Source organism: Bos mutus, chromosome 12, assembly GCF_027580195.1.
Source record: "Bos mutus isolate GX-2022 chromosome 12, NWIPB_WYAK_1.1, whole genome shotgun sequence".
Lineage (NCBI taxonomy): Eukaryota > Metazoa > Chordata > Mammalia > Artiodactyla > Bovidae > Bos > Bos mutus.
In genome coordinates, this window is record NC_091628.1 from 82,873,736 (window position 1) to 82,889,921 (window position 16,186).

The 16,186-nt window shown below is 45.8% G+C and overlaps 1 protein-coding gene across 5 annotated transcripts in view; it reads right to left on the reverse strand.

Annotated features, from left to right (window-relative positions):
- Positions 1–15,382, reverse strand: part of MBNL2 (muscleblind like splicing regulator 2) — a 161,734-nt gene extending 146,352 nt beyond the window's left edge. For 3 of the 5 annotated variants that reach the window (XM_070380810.1, XM_070380806.1, XM_070380807.1), the window contains exon 1: positions 15,162–15,380. The gene's annotated coding sequence lies outside the window, so the exon portion shown is untranslated. Of the gene's footprint in view, positions 1–15,161 lie in introns of all 5 variants that reach the window. The other 2 variants (XM_070380808.1, XM_070380809.1) reach the window with 2 other exon arrangements.
- Between the last annotated feature and the right edge of the window lie 804 nt (positions 15,383–16,186).

The window sequence follows — 16,186 nt, forward strand, 5'->3', positions numbered from 1 at the left end:
AGGATCAGAACTTCAAACAAAGATCCGCAGCCGCAAAACAATTAACTCAAGACCCAACATGTATCTGGCTAAGGGGATGGATATTAACTTGAGGATCCACGATATGTGAATCGCAACCTTCCCCAGTCTCACATCTTGCGTGGTTGGCCCGTCGGTGTTGCCAAAAATCACCCCTCCCTTCAAAATGAATTTCTCTGATCAATTATTTAGTGTGGTCTGGGTTATACAACATCAGCTTCACCCTGAGGGGGAACAAATTTCATGCTCCCTCGTGGCCAGCTGGAAAATTTGCAGTTTCAATTAAAAAGGCAAATTTTCAGTGTGGCAAAGACGGTTGGCTGAGTTTAAAGGACATTAATGAAACTAGTAGTTAAAAAAAAAAAAAGCAACGTTGCGATGGAGCAGGAACCCAGGGACCTTCAGGTTAAATATCAACCTGGGAATTTTCCTAAGAAAAACTGGCAGGCTTATCTCCCCTCAAGTTTTAAAGTCTTAGAACAGGCCCTCTCTGGGCTTTCTCTAGATGAAGCCTGGTCAGTTCATCGGGAAAATGGTTTACCAATCTCCCCCCTTCTCTTTATTTGCTTAGGGCGGCCCTGAGTAGGCCTGGGCAGAACGGAGGGAGAAAATCTTTCCCGGTTTCTCCTGTTCTAGGAAGGAGGGCGGGTTAGTACAGCCTGCTGTCGACGGGAGCTGGGATTAATTAGTTCCTTCGGTGACCTTGGCATCTACTGAAGGCTGAGTGTGTGTCTAAGCCGCTAAGGACTGTGCTGAGAGCTGCAGAGGAACTTGGGAGGGCTCGGAGCTACTGCTAAAATGATCACCTTTCTGTTGTGCCAAAGACGAACACAGCAAAACACAATCCCAAAGCAGGTACTTTACCTCTGAAAAGTGCCTCAGTGTGGTTGTCAAACTGTATATCCGTCATTCTATCATCTAGCAATCAATCTAGACCTATCTATCTATCTATATACCCTAATCTATAGCTATTTGTATATACATGTATCTATATTTTTATCTACCTATCTCTTCTGTGTATATAAATATTAATCTATATCTATAACCATCCATCTATATATATATATATCCCTAAATCTATATCTATCTGTATCTGTATTAATCTATATCCAGATCAATGTGTATGTGTGTGTGTGTGTGTGCGCGCGCTTAGTCGCTCAGTCATGTCCTACTCTTTGCGACCCCATGGACTGTGGCCCGCCAGACTCCTTTGTTCATGGGATTCTCCAGGCAAGAAAACTGGAGTGGGTTGTCATTTTCTTCTCCAGGGGATCTTCCCGACCCAGTGATTGAACCTCGGTCTCCAGCACTGCAGGCAGATTCTTTACCATCTGAGCCATCAGGGAAGCCCCATCTAGATTAATAGATGTGATGTATTATATAGATCATATGAGTGTATTATCTATATATTAATCTAAATATATCATCTATCTCTTATCTATATCTATTTATCAATCATTCTATGGGTAGTTTTGCAGGTCAATGCCCAGGAACTTGCCTGCTATTTCAGGAGGTGCCTAAAGCCTCCCGTTGGAACGGAAGTCAATTTTCAATCATTCCAAGCCACTGGGGAAGCTGTCTGTCCCTCCCCCATATAGCCCCTACCCATCAGTTTTTCTCCACTACACTCAGGCCTGAACAGAGCCTGAGGGAACATGGAAAACCCCACCCCTTCCTCTCCTACAGCTGGTTCAAGGTTCAAGTATAACAGCGATAAGGGTCACCAATGCGACAAAGCTGCCAGGAACACTGCGAGTCTTAGGTTGCATAAATAGAAGTATCATTTCCTGAAAATAATCGGCAGTGCTAACTGCTCCTATCGGAGGAAGCTTGCTTGTTGTCTTTAAGTACATGAAGGGGCTCGCCTGCTGACGGGGTATTTGACTCTCTGGGGGTATCCCAAAGGCCTGAACATGGCCTGAGCAGTGGAGGGCTTGAGGAGTCACATCGCATTTCAGCACAGGGAAGGTATTTTATAATGAAATGTGGTCTGCACGCATCATGGGGTCGTGATTGTCGAGACGGACGAGCAGCAGTCGGGCAGCACTGTGGTGGAGGGTAGACAGAAATCCCACCAACTCCTTCCCACGGGGCACCCCCACTGCTTTTCATCTGACGTTTGTGGTTCTGTCAGTTGGGAGGCTCTTAGAATCAGGGGCGGTCTGCAAAGATGCTCCACCGACTCTCACCTGTCTCCCTTTGGCTCCCCCTTCCGATACCTGAGCACCCAGAGGAACAAAGACGGAAGCAGCAGGTCACAGAAAGCAAAGAGTTAAAAAAGGGCAAAGCTCTGTGTGGGTCCCACAGCCCCAGAGGCCGCCAGTCCCTTTGATCCTGCCTCTTAATTGCAGCTTAGTTGCAACAGGGGACTTTGAAGAAAAGAAACAAGGAAACTCTGGAGATAGGATTTGTTTTGTTTCCTGAGGGGATGGTCTTTGTGGTGGCTGCCAGGAAGCTGATACTGCAGGGTTCAAATGATGGGCTTCCTGAGGTGGTAAATAAACCATCCTTTTCCCCAGGTGAGAGCCAGGTGTGACCAGAACCCCAGAGACTTGGGGCCTCCGTGTGCCATTTAGTGGGGATGCCAGGTACAACCTTGGCAGGGAGAAGAGGCCACGGGTTGGCTCAGGAGCCCACAGAGCAAGAGAGGAGAGCCTGCCACGTGAGGATGGTCAGGAGACGAGCCAGAGAGGAGGACCACGCGTCCTTGCTGCAGAACGGGTGACCCGTGTGAGTGGAACAGCCCTGCCTGGGAACGGGGACATTGATGGAAAGGCAAAGGGTCTTCCAGGTCCTCACAGCATCACTGATTCAAGGGAAATGAACTTGGGTGAACTCCGGGGGATGGTGAGGAACGTCCATGGGGTCGCAAAGAGCCGGACACGACTTGGCGACTGAACAACAAGTGCAGATGGTAAAGCCGCAACAACACAAAGCATCTCACTTCTGTACAGACCTCGCCACTGCATGTGATCGAGACAGCGTCTACAGGGCACCTCGGCCGAGGCCTTTCCTTACGCTTCTTCCACCGCACATGCGCACACAGACACGGCGGAAACTCGGGGTGAGGAAGAGGGCCACTCTTCACAGCGCGTCACGGAGACGATGCTCCAGCGTCCTGGGTGGTTTCCCAGGTCCTTCGTGAGGAGGAATTCGCGGCTAACGCTGAACTCATGCCCGAGCAGCCTGCCAGGACTTGCTTGTTTGCGTGTTAACTTAACCGTTCAGTGAATTCTGCTAACGGTTCATGCAAAAGTGAGAGAAATTTTTCTAAAGCAAATCCCTTTTTTGTTGCTACCCCCCGAGGAAGCACCGTCGGAAAAGGTCTGGGTGTTTGGAGAAGCGCCAACTGGACTGTCGGCCTTGCTCTGTCGCTTGTTCCTGTGTGACCTTGGCAAAGAACTCAGCCTCCTGGGACTTCATTCTCTTCATAAAAAGGTTTAACTGACTTGATACACATAAAGCTCTCAGCAGAGGGCTTGGCATATAGTAGGCACTCAATAAACTCAATAAAGACGTGGTGCCTTTTGGCCCTAAAAGGTTATTGGGTAAATTAAAAATGCATAAAAGTACTGGCCATCTGTGTGTGGACTAAATGGGCAGTTGGGCAGGGCAGACTTCCTCTAAATCAGGTTAGCGGGACTCCTGGCCCAGGAAAGAGGAGGCCCCAGGCTGAACAAACAGAAAAATGAAGCCCTCAAGGGCAGGAAAGAAAGGCGGACATGAAACAAGGCCTCAGACTGTCCACGGTCAGGCCTGGATGTTCACTGAAGCCACCACCTAAGACAGCTGCCATCTCACTTAATGTCTTTACTCATCGCACACAACTTCAGAACTAGCATTTTTTAAATGTGATGTTAATTGCACATAACACTTCCTCTATACTCTTTCTGTTCTTTGGAGGAAGAACCAGCATTATCTTAACGGAAATGCTGAGTTGCTCAGGGGTCCCCAGACTGATCCACTAAGGCTGTCGGACCTACAGGCTCCAGCTCTGACCACCGTCAAGAGGAAAAAGTCTATGGCTGATTTTGAACACGGATATTTGGTAGGAAAAAAAAATCTCTGGAGCAGACGTGTAAACAGACACACCAGCCTTCCCTGGAGGCGGTGAGTAAATCTCCTAGGGAACTGGTGAGAGTCTGTGTCCACAAAGAAGAGACAGCCATCGCGGGCACGGGGGCCATCCACAGACATCGGCTGCTGTGACCACAGGATGCTAGAAATCCCGAAAGGCCACCTTCACAGCCTGGACCACAGCAGCATCGTGGCCAGCCTCGTGGGAAAGACTCAACCTTGGCTCCAGTCTGAGCCCGGGCAGTCTGGAAAGGCCTCCTGTGTGGAGAAGGCAGGTCTTGGCCCTCAGCCCTGCAGAGGCTCCATGAAAACCATCTCAGACCCAGAAATCTGCCACCGTCGACGTTTATGCCAGCAAAGTGCTCTAGAGCCTTTGGGACGAGTAATGAGGGTCATCTTCCTCACCTGGGAGTTTGTTAGGCATGCAGAATCTCGATCCCCGCCCCGGATTGACTGGATCAGACACTGCTGTTTCACTTAGATCCCCAAGGAAATGCTGTGTACATGAAGGTCTGAGGAGTGTTGCTCTGGCTTCCTCACCGTAGGCACGTGGGTACCGTCTCATTTTCTTTAACATAGTCCTTATGGCTGATTCAACTGAGACCTTGGAGCCAGGAATGAATGGACCCTGGGTCTTCGACAACAGGGAGCCTAGTGTCCAGTGGTATCTCCAATCACTCTGGAATTACTGTCCTAACCAATTAGACCCTCAAAATGTATATTTTGAGATATAGATGCATACATGTTGATAACTGTCGGTTTTAAATGCTTTCTTTTGATTATTAGTGAAGACCCACGCTTTAAATACTCAAGTATTTGTGCGTGTGTATGTTGTTTTTGTTGCTCAGTTGCTAACTGAGCTAAAGAGTATATGCCTCTTTGCAACCCCATGGACTGCAGCATGCTAGGCTTCCCTGTCCTTCACTCTCTCCCTGAGTTTGCGCAAATTCATGTCCATTGAGTTGCTGATGCTATCTAACTATCTCAGCCCAATGTGAAGAGCTGAGTCATTGGAAAAGACCCTGATGCTGGGAAAGATTGAAGGCAAGGGTGAGAAGAGGGTGGCAGAGGATGATATATATAAGATATAAATGATATATATGCAATATGATATACATGAGATATAAGATATATGAGATATGATATATGTACATGTGTGTGTGTGTGTGTGTGTGTGTAACAGGAGATTCTCTTTATCCATCTGGTGTTCTATCGCTCTCACCACAGCAGTGAACTGATATTTGCCTCCAGGAGGAACATGGCCTGAGCACTCAAGTCAGAGAGGGTAACTATGGCAGGATAATGTGACGGGAGCCATGGAGGCTATGCTTAACAGTCTTGGTGACTCATTTTTCATAGACAGTCTTGCTCCTTTGTGGGTACTTGTTTTCATGGTTCTTTGCTACCTCTTATTCTCTTCTGGGCCCTGGCAGTCTCCCCAAGGCTCATCCTTGGTCATCAGCCTGCCTCCACTGATGCTCCCTTCTTCTTGGACCTGGTGAGCACTCCTGGCCCCCACAGTGGCTTCCATACAGGTGTGTCTTAGTTTACATTTGCAGCCTGGTGCCTGAGCTTTTCTCCATTTTATGTTGTCAGATGTCTATGGATGACCCACTTGGGTGACCCATCATTAGCTAAGACACCATGATCAGGACTCAAAACTCATCCTCTCTCCCTCTCCTGACCCCATTCCCACTGACTGGCCCCCTTTCCCATCTATCCCCATTTTCTGTTAGGATCCCACAGATATTTCTCCTGCCAGAAACTCCAATGTTGTTTTGGCTCTTCTAAGCTGTCACCAGTCTCTGCTATTTTTCCTTCAAGACACCTTTTAGATTTGCCCTTTCCCCTCCATTCTCCCACTGCCATTCTAATCCAACTCCTTTACCACATGATGTCTGAAATATTGCAGAAGTTTTCTGGCCAGTGGCATCACTTGTTATAAATTTTCTAACCTCTGACCTGATTTTACAAGCTCAGTGCAATCCTTATAAAGCATTAGATGTGATGTTAACAAAAATGAAACTCCTCCACATGGCTCTTTGAAAAGTGAAAGTAAAAATGTTAGTCACTCAGCTGTGTCCAACTCTTTGGGACCCCATGGACTGTAGCCCACCAGGTTCCTGTGTCCATGGAATTCTCCAGGCAAGAATACTAGAGTGGGTTGCCATTCCCTTTCCAGGTCTCCTGCACTGCAGGTAAATTCTTTACCGTCTGAGTCACCACAGGGCTCTTTAGTTCTTCCATATTCTGATTTTCCCTGACTCCATCTAAACTAATTTCTGGGTGGGAGGAATTGTGAGATTGGGATTGACATATATATATACTATTGATACTACGTATAAAGTAGACAACTAGTAATTAGCCTCCAATTAAAATAAATAAATTTATATTAAAAAAAAAGTAGACAACTAATGAGAACCTACTGTATAGCACAGGGAACTCTATTCAATGCTCTGTGTTGATCTAAATGGGAAGGAAATCTAAAAAAGAGTGCACATATGTTTCAGTTGTTCAGTTCAGTTCAGTCGCTCAGTCGTGTCCGACTCTTTGTGACCCCATGAATTGCAGCATGCCAGGCCTCCCTGTCCATCACCAACTCCCGGAGTTCACTCAAACTCACGTCCATCAAGTTGGTGATGCCATCCGGCCATCTCATCCTCTGTCGTCCCCTTCTCCTCCTGCCCCCAATCCCTCCCAGCATCAGAGTCTTTTCCAATGAGTCAACTCTTCACATGAGGTGGCCAAAGTACTGGAGTTTCAGCTTTAGCATCAGTCCTTCCAAAGAACACACAGGACTGATCCCCTTTAGAATGGACTGGTTGGATCTCCTTGCATATATGTATAGATATAGCTGGTCCACTTTGCTGCACAGCAGAAACACAACACTGTAAAGCAACTACACTCCAATAAAAATTAGTCAAAAAATAAACCTATTTCCCCTACTCCCCGATATTTAATACCTGTTCTTCAAAGTTCAGTTCTATACTGGCCCTCACACCAAGCTGTTCCTCCTTGAGATAATCTTCCTTCCTCTAATTCTGACTACTGCCCACTCCAGACTTTTTGGATCACATCCCGCTGGTGGCACTAGAAGTAAAGAACCCACGTGCCAATGCAGGAGACATGAGATGTGGGTTCAATCTTTGGGTTGGGAAGATCCCCTGGAGGAAGGCATGGAAACCCATTCCAGTATTCTTGCCTGGAGAATTCCATGGACAGAGGAGCCTGGTGGGCTACAGTCCATGGGGGTCACAGAGTCGGACATGACTGAAACGACTTAGCACCCAAGCATGCCACCCATCAGAAAAATACTTCTGTGCAGGAACAACCATTATAAGGTTATCTACTTATTTAAAAATGTTATACTTGCATAATAATATTAATGTTACATACATTATGAAACATACATGGAAATTAACATTTTAAAAGGATGAGCTAAATAATATATAAGATGCTAAGTTCAACTGCTTCCTTTTCTCACCTAGTGAATGATCTGACCCTAGGCTTGGGGAGTAGACATCCCATTTTGGAAATACTGATCTAGACAAAGTACATCTATTCAGAGCCAGAGGACGTATCTCTTCTCCTTGAAGTCTCATCTACTTCTCCAGCCCAAAAGCAGTTCTACATTCCTGAACTCCCAGAAAATTTAAAATTATAAGTAGTAAATCATTGGGAGAAGGCAATGGCACCCCACTCCAGTACTCTTGCCTGGAAAATCCCATGGACAGAGGAGCCTGGTAGGCTGCAGTCCATGGGGTCGCTAATAGTCGGACATGACTGAGCGACTTCACTTTCACTTTTCACTTTCATGCATTGGAGAAGGAAATGGCAACCCACTCCAGTGTTCTTGCCTGGAGAATGCCAGGGATGGGGGAGCCTGGTGGGCTGCCATCTATGGGGTCGCACAGAGTCGGACATGACTGAAGCGACGCAGCAGCAGCAGCAGCAGTAAATCATTGATATAATATATACTTCACCAATACTTTTTAGTTGATTAATTGGAGCTTGCATCTGAGATGCCAAAAATTTATAGATTTTTGCAAACAATTCCATATCTTAATTAAAAACATACTATCTTCCCCAAAATTGCTTGGGTTGGGCTCTAGTCCACATCATTACATCCACTGCAAGAAAAATCCAAGTCAGACTGCAGTGTAATTTCATTTAAAGACTATTTTATCTCATTAAATATCATTTGCACAGATCCCCATAGTTTTGAGGATCAACTTTTCCATTTTTTGGTTAGTGAGATTTTTTAACACATGGCTTAACCTCAATTAACTGAAAACTCAAATTCGGTTTTTAATTTATAAGATGGGGACAAAAGGGGACAAAAGGCCATTAAAAGATATGACAAGCATAAAAACAGAAATGATATATGATGTAAGATACTGCTAGTGTTACCATACCCAGTATTTAGGTATCGTAAACTATGTAAAGTATATCTGAGATTTCTAAAATAATAAACCTTCTTTCACCTTGAGCTTTCATTTCTTTCTGCAAATTATTTTTATCTTCTCAATCTTAACTGCTCAGATGGAAAACATAGTGCTGTCTCTCTATAGGACTCGGAGGTATGATCAGGTCTGAGTTTAAATCTTGGCTCCACCAAATACTAGCTGTGGGATCACTGGTGTGTTACAGAACCTTTCGGAACTTCTACTGGTCAGCGTTAACTTCGCAGTTCGTGCGTGCGTGCCAAATCACTTCAGCTGTGTCTGACTCTGTGACACCATGGACTGTAGCCTGCCAGGCTCCTCTGTCCATGGGGATTCTCCAGGCAAGAATACTGGGTGGGTTGCCATTTCCTGCTCCAGGGAATCTTCCCGGCCCAGGGATCAAATACACATCTCTTACATCTCCTGCATTGGCAGATGGGTTCTTACTGGGTGCCATGTGGGAAGCCCTAACTTTGTGGGGATAACATTAATCCGTGGGCTTCCTTTAAGGTTCAAAATACCCAAGATATGTGTGTAAAACAGCTTATAACACTTGCCACTAAAATATTAATTTCTGCCCCCACCCCTTTAACAGGCTTAAGAGAACTCAATGAGATGCTCTCATAAGAAAATGGAATACTCTGAATTTTGGTTTCATTGCTGACTTTGGTTCTTCCCTGACGTGTAAGCCATTTACAACGATTTTGTGAATTTTATGTTCTAGAACACCTTCCTGCCAGTCATAGCCAGGCTCGCGCTGCTACTGTGTGGCTGGGTTGGGGCGTGCAGCCAGGGTAGGGTTTTGTTCCCTAATGCCTTCTGAGCAGTCAGAGCTGGGAAAACGAAGCCAACCATCCGCCCCTCCTGTTCCGTGGCCACACGTGGCTGCCTACTGTACTAGTTATAAACGCCCTTGTCTGTGAAAGCATCTGAGGACAGGAGAAAGAGACGTGCACACGTGTTCCAGGGGCACTTGTAAGTTTTTCCTGTTCTTCAAAATTCAAATCAATTAATCACTGAAAAAAAAAATCAGTGAATAAAAGTTTTAAAAATCTGGTTTATAACTCATCTCCGCCAGAAGCTTTACCTAGCATGTCCCCACAGGAGTGCTCTAATTTTAGGCTCCCAGTTTCTAAACCTAGATATGAACTGTCAATTGAGATAAAGTCTGTGAAAGACCTTTGTAGAAGGTACGGAAGTGTACATAGGCTAACCATTCTTCTGAAGGTATCTGTGCTGATCTACGTGGCTCAGTGCTAAAGAATCCAATGCAGGAGAGGCAGAAGATGCAGGTTTGATCCCTGGGTCGGGAAGATTCCCCTCAGAAGGAAATGGCAACCCATTTCAATCCTCTTGCCTGGGAAATCCCATGGACAGAGGAGCCTGGTGGGCTACAGTCCATGGGGTTGCAGAGTCGGACACGACTGAGCGACTGAGAACTATTTTTATCTTATTTGTAAATGTCTTGTTTCCCAGTGAGGATGGGCTGCACGCTGCTCAGGCCCGGGGACCTGCACCCTCTTTGGTGTCTCCTGATTCTTCCTGCTGTCCTCTGAGGTGGCTGAGTTGGTAAAAATCCACCTGCAATGCAGGAGACCCTGGTTCGATTCCTGGGGTTGAGAAGATCCGCTGGAGAAGGGATAGGCTACCCACTCCAGTGTTCTTGGACCTTCCTTATGGCTCAGCTGGTAAAGAATCCGCTGCAATGCGGGAGACCTGGGTCTGATCCCTGGGCTGGGAAGATTCCCTGGAGAAGAGAAAAGCTACCCACTTCAGTATTCTGGTATGGAGAATTCCATGGGGTCGCAGAGAGTCGGACATCACTGAGCAACTTCCACTTTCACTTTGACTGCCCTAAAGTTTTTCGGTGGCATCCAGCTTGCCTCGATGTTGCTAGACCTTAGAACCTGCCTATGTGCCTGCCAGGACCCATTGCTAAAAAGAATTCTTGAGGCTCACTTACACTCTCTTCTTCTAGCTCTTCCCAAACTGGGTTCCTTCCCTCACAGCTTGTCAGTGCCCAGAGAATTTACATTAATTTTGATGTTAGGGTGAAAAACAAAACCAAACCAAAATTTTGTGTTTAAAAAGGAAATTGATTTCTTTTTTAAGTACCTGTGCTTTTTTTTAAAAAGAACAGGGTGAGGGGTATGGAATTTTAACTCTCCAGGGTCAGGAATCAGGTTTCCCGGCTGGTATGGGAACAGTGAGAGCTCAGCCACCCTGAGGCTCAGAAGTGTGGGAGAGGGGCTAGGATTTCCTCTGGTTGATTGACGGTTGAGGCTTTCAGATGACGAGCCCATGTTCCCCAGTCGTTTGGAGGCTGACTCTCAGCTTGCTGAGACTTGGGCGATTGCTCTCAGTGGCCTAGTATTTTGGATTTGGATGGCAGCATTCCTGTATGCCTGTTCCTCATCTTACATTATTATGTGTTATTTAAACAATATTATGCTGAGAAATACAGCAGAAGTGAAGAAATTACAGATAGATATTTAAAACTCAAAATTCCTTCTCTTAATCCTCCCCCAAACACCAAAACTGTCTCAAAACCTACAATTAACATCTGATGGTTAACAATGTGAAATTAACATCACCCAATAAAGTTATTATTAAAGTCTTTGAAACTTACAATTTTGCATCGCTTCTTTCTGTTCTGTATTTTGCACCTACTCGGAGGCAGGTATTAGGTAATTGACTTGTTCTAAGCAAACAGCAAAAGCCAGAGGAGCCAAGAGGTGTTTAATAAACACTTGTTGACTGATTGATGGAACACACCGACCCAGGATCTCGGAGACAATGCATTCTTTGTCTGTGCACTAAGGTAACATCGGTGGGTCCGTTTTTATTATCAAGCATTTCTGCCACATTGAAGGGAGCAAGCCAGCCAAAAACTTAACCATCAGCAACGTGGCTCCTGCTTGCAGAAGAAATTCTCTGGTTTCTTTCACACCTGTGTTCACTCTCAGCAACAGAGCCGGGCCCAGCTTTGGCTCAACAATGCTGAGCTATGGAGGCACATGCCTGACGCAGACCAGCCGTGACACCACCCTGGGCTTCTCACCATGAATATCATCGCAGCCATAAGTAACCGTTTGCGCATATTTAAAAAAATCCAACAAAAAACAAACAAAAGAAACAACTACACTGAGTAACAATACTGGAGGAAAAAAAACAGTACTGCAACTAATTTACAAAGCCCCACTAAGTCTTACCTGCCTCCTTCTTCTGCAAGAAAGCAGAGCATGAAGTACCAAGTTTTCTGTTCCACACGTGCACATCTATGCCCACCTGGTTCATTTCAGAAAGGATGCCAGGGCACGTGACATCTTTACGTCTCTTCACAGCCACTTCTCTTTCTTTGCTGGGCCTTCAGGTTGGGCTCAGGCAGGTTTTACAAGAGGTCAGTGTCCGGGCCCCTGTGCTGCTCTGCCCCAAGCTCTGCACTCATCTGGCCTGATGTTGGACATCCAGCTTTCTGGGGACTTTGCTACAGGCTGACATTGGTGCCTCCCACCTTTCCACAACAGCCCTCACCCACCCAACCCCGCCCACCTGCTCCCCAAAGAAGGCAGCTCTCTCTGCCTGATATGACAACCGCAATGGCTTGTGACCCACCAGCTCTTCTGCGCTGTACCTGGAGCTTCTCAAGACCCCAAACTCTTGTTTTTACAACCAACATACCCTGCAGGCTTCCCACCTCTTCAGTAATCAGCATCCTTTACCACTTTCCATGGGAGCCACCTCCTTCTATGTCGAGGATATGTTTTGTCATTTTGGAAAATGTAAACAAACCAGTATTAGTCTAGTTGACATACAATACCCATCTTTTCTTGTTATCAGCAGGAAGAAAGGAAGAGAACACACACAAGCATGAGCCTCATCCGTCCCCCATAAGGAATTCTCTTCAACCCAATACCTAAAACCTCTTCTCCCAGTTCTTGCTTGGAATCGTGAGTACCTGATCTCGAGTCTCTATGGCACGCCCCGAGCGCGACTGGCTGGTAGCCATGTGATATTGATTTGTTTTTACCATAGCAACAGCAAATTAAAACAACTCGCAGGCAGAAGGCAGGCTGTTAACCAGGGACGCTACACAACCAGTAGATTTCACAAGCGTATTTTTCTCCCCTCCTCTCATTTTCTCACTTCCACACATTTCATACCCAAGTCAGAGCATAAAGAGCACTAAATGCTTTGGGTACTACAAGGCCTGTGTCTGAAAGGATCTGGTTTGCATAGCTTCTAGTAATATTGCACAAGATCAAAGGAGAACACGCACACAAGTGATCTCTGATTTTCTTGGAAATTGTATGTCGTGGTCTGAGGATGAATATCCCTAGAAAATTTACGTGAACATGAAGTAGAGTGAAGGGTTCTGTATCCATGACTATGTATCTTAACACTGTAAGGTATTTTCCACAGTTTCATTCATAGGGTGGTTTTATCCCTTTTAACTGGCTCACTGTGTCAAGAGACAAACAACTTTTTTTTTTTTGGATGCAAGGTCAAGGTCTCTCAAAATGCTAGAAGCATAAAGGAAAGTGTAGCAAGTATTAATCAATTCTATTAAGGGAGAGAAAAAACTGAGATGGGTGCTTGTTAGAGGCTACACAACCCAAGCAGTCCAAAGAGGGTGCAAACTAGGGCTGGGAACTCCCCAGAACTCCAGGCTGTTCTGATGGAAATTCCTTCCCCGAAAGGCTCCCTATTAAAAACTAACCATCCCTGGATCGCTGTGACCACGGCTGCCACTTGTGACACGGGGCGAAGAGCCTGCCGTGCCGGACTGCCCTTCCCTAGGTCCATCGACACTAGGGCACGGTGATCTTTCTACCAGAGGAGCTGTTCCCACCATCACTGCCAGCCGTGAACTTGGTGGCATAGCCTGGGTGCTAAAGAGTGGCCCCGGGGGAAGCTGGCAACGGGGCCCCTGGGTGGTGATGTCCGCCCAGGTGCCAAGAGACAGACTGCGCTGAGGGGACCGAGGCCTGAAGCAGAGCCAGTCCACTCCCCGCCACAGCCGGAGCCCTGCAGACAAACGACCTGCCTGACGAGAGGAGGCAGGTAGGAGAAGATGCCCTATTTCTGCTGGAGAATCGGTTCGGGTTTTAGAAAGGACGGGAAAATGAAGACATAACTCAAGACCTGCCAAGGAAGAGTCCGAACGTTCCTAGCCAGGACATAAAGAAATATTCCTCTCCACGAGCTTGAATAAAAGAACACACAGCAGAAAATAGTTGGGAGATGACGTCAGAAGTTCTGGGCGAGTGTCCTGCACTTCTCCTTGAAAGTAAAAACAGTGGGTCTAGAAGAATCTACGTGGCATTGCCCTTATTTAAATGAGGACTTCCACTGCTCCTTACAAAACAGACAAGCTGGCTGAAGAAACTTCATCTTATTTAGAGGCTCTAAGAACCTCTTTATTATTATTTTTACTTTATTATCCTCACAATGCACATATTACTCAATCAACAAATATCTTTCCACTTAACCTTTGTCTTTTTCAAAAGCCAGCGGTGTTTCTTGAAGAACATTCACCATGGTAGTGGTTAGGCTAGTCAATTTTTTTTTTCTTCGCTTCAGTGCTTGCTAACTATTCTAAAAATGTTACACATTTATTGTAAACATATGCTTCCGAGGCCTAACAAAAAAGCACAGTTTCCTCATGCCTGGCAGAAATTTAAAACGGAAAAGGGCAGAAAGAATTCTTTAACAAATATATCCTTTCCTTCTCTTGGGCCAAGTGTGTTAAAAATAAATCTTCTCCATCATTTCTCACTGCTGCTTCTCGGCAAGAAAGTTGATATGGTTCGGCACAGTGAAAACACAGCTTTAAAAAGCTAGCCTGCCCTCATTAAATTATTCTGCTGGCTGTGTGTTCTCATTAAAAATGCATAAAGATCAGATAATTGCAGTAAGCATTATTAACCCAGCTTTACTTTTGAATATAATGGTTCCACTTTTAAGCTGGAAACAAAGGCTCAGACATGCCAGAAAAAGAAATGTAAACATTGAACTACAGTATCGAAAACTTGTCAGAAAGCTACCTCTAGCTGGCTTGTTAAAATGTGCTTTTGAAACTCAATTAAAAGCCATGGCATTGGAGAGCTAGGTAGGTCCCTAATATCCCATAAGTCGATGTATTTTTTCTTTAAAAAACATTTCATCGATAATTATTTACCAGGAAGTTCCCCCCCACCCCCCACCCCTTAATCACGAGTCTGTTTTCAAATCTTACGATCAACGTAAACTTTATTTATTCGGGAGCTAACTATGGCAGTCTGAAAAATTTTTTTTCTAGAACCAGAAGAAGGCCCCCCAAGAATTCAAATGGTTTCTGTTGAGTAATCAATGGTCCTATTCTTTGAAATAAAAACTCGTTTTATGCTTCACCCCAAACAGGCGGCAGAGATTCACGCTTGGCCATTTTTTTTTTTTTTTTTCAAATCAAAACGTTACGTAAAACTCCAGGGTCCCCCCCTGCAAGTATTTCATTTGAATTAGTGGAACCCGGTTTCCCTGGCTTCCTGAAGCAACACACACGGAATGCAGCATACTGCAGCAAACTCTTCAAACATTCAGGGGGAAAAAAAAGGAGAGGCGGGGGGACGATTTCCCTACCTTGTTTAGCTCTGTCTCTCCTTCTCCGTTACAGTAACCCCAGGAACATCTGGTAGAATCAAGCGGCCGCGGTTTCTTCGCTGCATCCTGAGGAAGAAATTTCCATGTAAATAGTTCTCATTCCCTGCTTATTGTACTCTGGGAGCCGTCTGCCGTATCTGGAAAATTTTGCCTTCAGATGATGAAGCAAAGACAGTCTAAACTCTGTTGCTGTAAGCTGCAGCCCTTCCTTCCGACAAATCCCTCCCCGCCGCGGGCAGCCAATCGCCAGCCAGCTCGTCAGCGCTGCTCGTCTGAACCGGGCCCTCATAGGGTGACTGACGCAGCAACACAGCACTTGCGGTGTGTGAAAACAGTGCATCCATACTGATGAAAGAGGAATTTCCCTCTCGCAAGAAAGCAGTCAGAGCCCCCAGACAAAGTGGCACATCATTGGCAGAGCGGAGAGAGGGGGTAGCTCCCCGAGAACACCCTTGAAGCCTAGCCAGCCCAGAGCCCGCGGTGGCACCGTCAATACTTTGGAAAACACAAAACTCGGGCAGATTCAGGAGACCTCCAGGTTGTCCATGAAACTGAAGTCGTTATCCCATTGGACAAAGCATCTATCTATCTATCTATCTGTCTAAATATCTATCTATCTATCTGTCTAAATATCTATCTGTATTTTTAAAGGCAAACAATTCCGTGTCTGCCATGGAAATGAATACACCTTGCAAAACATTTGCATCTGATTTTCACTAGTGAGGAGGAACGTGTTAACCCAAGTGCATAGTCAAAGTCAAAACAGGCTTGTGTCTTGCACACAGGTTTCCTGTATGACAGCTGTTACGGCAGTGGTTAATTACTGGAGCCCATATACCTTTTCTCTAAGTTTTCACACTCCTGGGGACCCTCAATGAAGGAATTCTGAACAATAGAATTGGTATCTCTGCTTCACCCTTGGCAGGCCCCCCCCGAGAGGATTAGTTGTGCCGTCACCTGACGCTAAGGTTCCTCACGCACCACTTGATAAATACGGTGCATTG